This window comes from Carlito syrichta, unplaced genomic scaffold (assembly GCF_000164805.1).
Source record: "Carlito syrichta isolate Samal-C Ts95f unplaced genomic scaffold, Tarsius_syrichta-2.0.1 Scaffold314114, whole genome shotgun sequence".
Classification (NCBI taxonomy): Eukaryota; Metazoa; Chordata; class Mammalia; order Primates; family Tarsiidae; genus Carlito; species Carlito syrichta.
In genome coordinates, this window is record NW_007258210.1 from 189793 (window position 1) to 192794 (window position 3002).

The following is a 3002-nucleotide window of genomic DNA, read 5'->3' on the forward strand; positions in this document are numbered from 1 at the left end:
AGACCCCTCCTGGGAGGCTCTGCCCCTTCTGCAGGCACTGGGGGGAGGAGGTAGGACAGCTGTGGAGGACACACATCCATGAGACCAGCCATGTGCTCAGCCCCTCTCTGGGTGGGAGGAGCCCCGAGGTCATGTCTTCAAATGCCCTATGACCCCTGCTTTGGACAGGAACCCAGGCCAGCATGGGGCAGCCTCGTGAATACTAAACACAGCTGGATGGTGTTGTTCCCAGTGAGGGCATCTGTGGTGGTTCACTCTGGTGTGGGACTGGGGTGCATGCAGCCTCGGGCCACCAACCCCTACCTGTGAAAGCACAGCAGTGAGACACCTGATAAGAGACAGCATAGAGGCTACCTCCGTCCACACATGGTGCTGAACACCTGTGCTGATCCTAGAGGGGCAGAGACCCAGTGCCAGCCAGTGCTGAATATCCACTGGGGCTCCCAGGCTCCCTGATCCTGACCTCGGAGCAGCGGGATTTGCTATCTACACTTTTTGTGGGTTAGTGTGGGTGTGTAACCTCCCCAGGCCACAGTCACCTCGTGCCACTTGAGTGGCTGTTGGCAAGATTCCCTTCTGGTGGTCTGTGGCAGCCCTTCCTTGGTTTCTGCCACATGGACCTCTCTGTGGGCAGCCCACCCTGGACAGCAGGACAAAAGTGATGATGCCAACTGCCCATGTGTCCTGCTAGGACACTGATGCAGACAGAACCCACCCAGGAGTAGAGTGAAGGACCCCAGACAACAGTCACACAGCATGTGCAGTGAATGGCCAGTCCTGTGCATCAATAAGTTAGGGGGGGGTCCCGGATGGCAGTCTCTAGAAAAAATTACAACATGAAGCTGCTGGCATGAGAAGCAGGTGAACATGAAAATAAGACAAAGGCACTTTATATCCTACTGTGGTCTGAATGTCTGTGGCCCCCCAAATTTGTATATATAAATTATCTTCCCCCAATATGGTAGTATTAGGAGGTGGGGCCTTAGAGGGTGATGAGGTAATGGGGTCAAGCCCTCATGGATACAACTTATGAAGTCCCGTCCACTATTCACACACACAGAGAGATGGTGCTGTGAGGAGCCGCCCTCTCCAGATGACAACTTGGCCTTGGACTTCCCAGCCTCCAGAACTGTGGGAAATATTATAGCAGACCAAACATATTAGGACATACTTCCACCAAAAAGAATAAAAGAACAGCCATTATGCATTAATAAAATTAATAGAAATTTAAGAAATAAAATGTCTCAGTTTAAATATAAAGAAACTTAAATGTGATGTGATTTTAAAGAAATAATGGACTATAAGGAAAAAAGCATATTTTACCTTAAAGCTGGGAATGTTTCAAATGGCTCAGGGGTCATGATACTGGGCCTGTAGGGAGGGATGTGCTCTAAAACAGTGGTCACCAAACATTTTAGTGTCAGGGACTGGTTCCATGGAAGACCATTTTTCCACAGACTGGGTGGCTGGGGATGGTTTCACGGGAGGCACTTTTTCCATAGGCTGGGGCTTGGGATGGTTTTGAGATGATTCAAGGGCATTACATTTATCGTACACTTTATTTCTATTATTATTACATTGTAATATATAATGAAATAATTGTACAACTCACCATGATACAGATCAGTAGGAACCTGAGCTTGTTTCTCTGTAACTAGACAGTCCTGTCTGGGAGTGATGGGAGACAGTGACACTCGAAGTGTGTTGCTTATGTACAGTCTATTCCATAATCTCATTTTGGTTGTTGCCATTGCAGAAAACCTTGCTTCACAAAGATAGGAGGTTGAAAATGGAAGCAGGCTTTTTAGTGTGGATCTGACAGGAGGCAGAATTTGAGTGGTAATGCGAGCTATGGGGAGCAGCTGTAAATAGAAATGAAGCTTCACTTCCTTGACTGCTGCTCACCTCCTGCTGTGTGGCTTGGTTCCTAATGGACCATGGGCCAGTTCTGATCTGAGGCCCAGGGTTCAGGACCCTGGCTCTACAGGACTGGATGCTTCCTTTATCAACTACAAAAGTACTCATTTGATAGGAGGTAGTGATACAGTAGGCAGATTGGGCTAGGAAAAGCTTCAGGGTTGTAGGAAAGTTCCACACTCATCAATGTCTGCAGCAGCTGGTGCAGAACCACACATGCAAGCAGGTGGCCTAGCCATAGTCTAACTCCACATCTAACTGTTAGATTCATCAGACACCTGAAGCACTGTCGTCCATCTAGCCAGAATGTTTGCAGTCAAGAGCCAGTTGCCAAGGCAGGAGCTAGCCTAGGGAACCCCCGGAACATGAGCATCCATAGCCAAGGTTGACCTAAGATAACCATAACCTACTTTTACCTTCATTGCAATACTATCAGCATAAAATTACCCCAAGGCAACCTCTACTCCCATTGCACACCTGACACCATGACAGTCCCAGTAGCATCCTATAAGACTCAAAATTCCCCCACCCAACATGAGAAAGGAGTAACAAAGACCCAGCCCTAAGACCACCCATTTCTATGAAAAGCCACTCCCACGCCTCAGTTCCCCTAAGAATAAAAATTACAGGTCAACAATGGTTGGGTGCAAAAGCAGCAGCGTTTTGTAAACTGTTTCTGCCTGCTCTACCCTCTCGAGAGCACACTACTCTTTGCTTAATCAAGTGACTTGCTTATCCTGCTTCTCCGTGTGTCTATGAATTCATTCCAGACATACACATGAGAACCCATTGTCGACCCTTTCATACCAGGAGGAGTTCCCCTTCTCCTAGTAACAGTAAGAAATGAGAAGAGAGGTGAGGGAGAGGGAAGGGTGCATGGGAATCTCCTCACATTATACAGGAGGGACCAGCAGACTTTGTCAAGGCAGATGAAACCCACAAACACAATACTCCCACCGTCGCACCTGCTGGATGTGAAGGAGGGGACATCAGAGTCTTCTTCTGGGATGCATCGGTGCTGCTGCGCTGTGGGCCATGCTCCCCTCTGCCTTGACTTCAGGATTTTGTTTGCCCTGTGCCTGTGC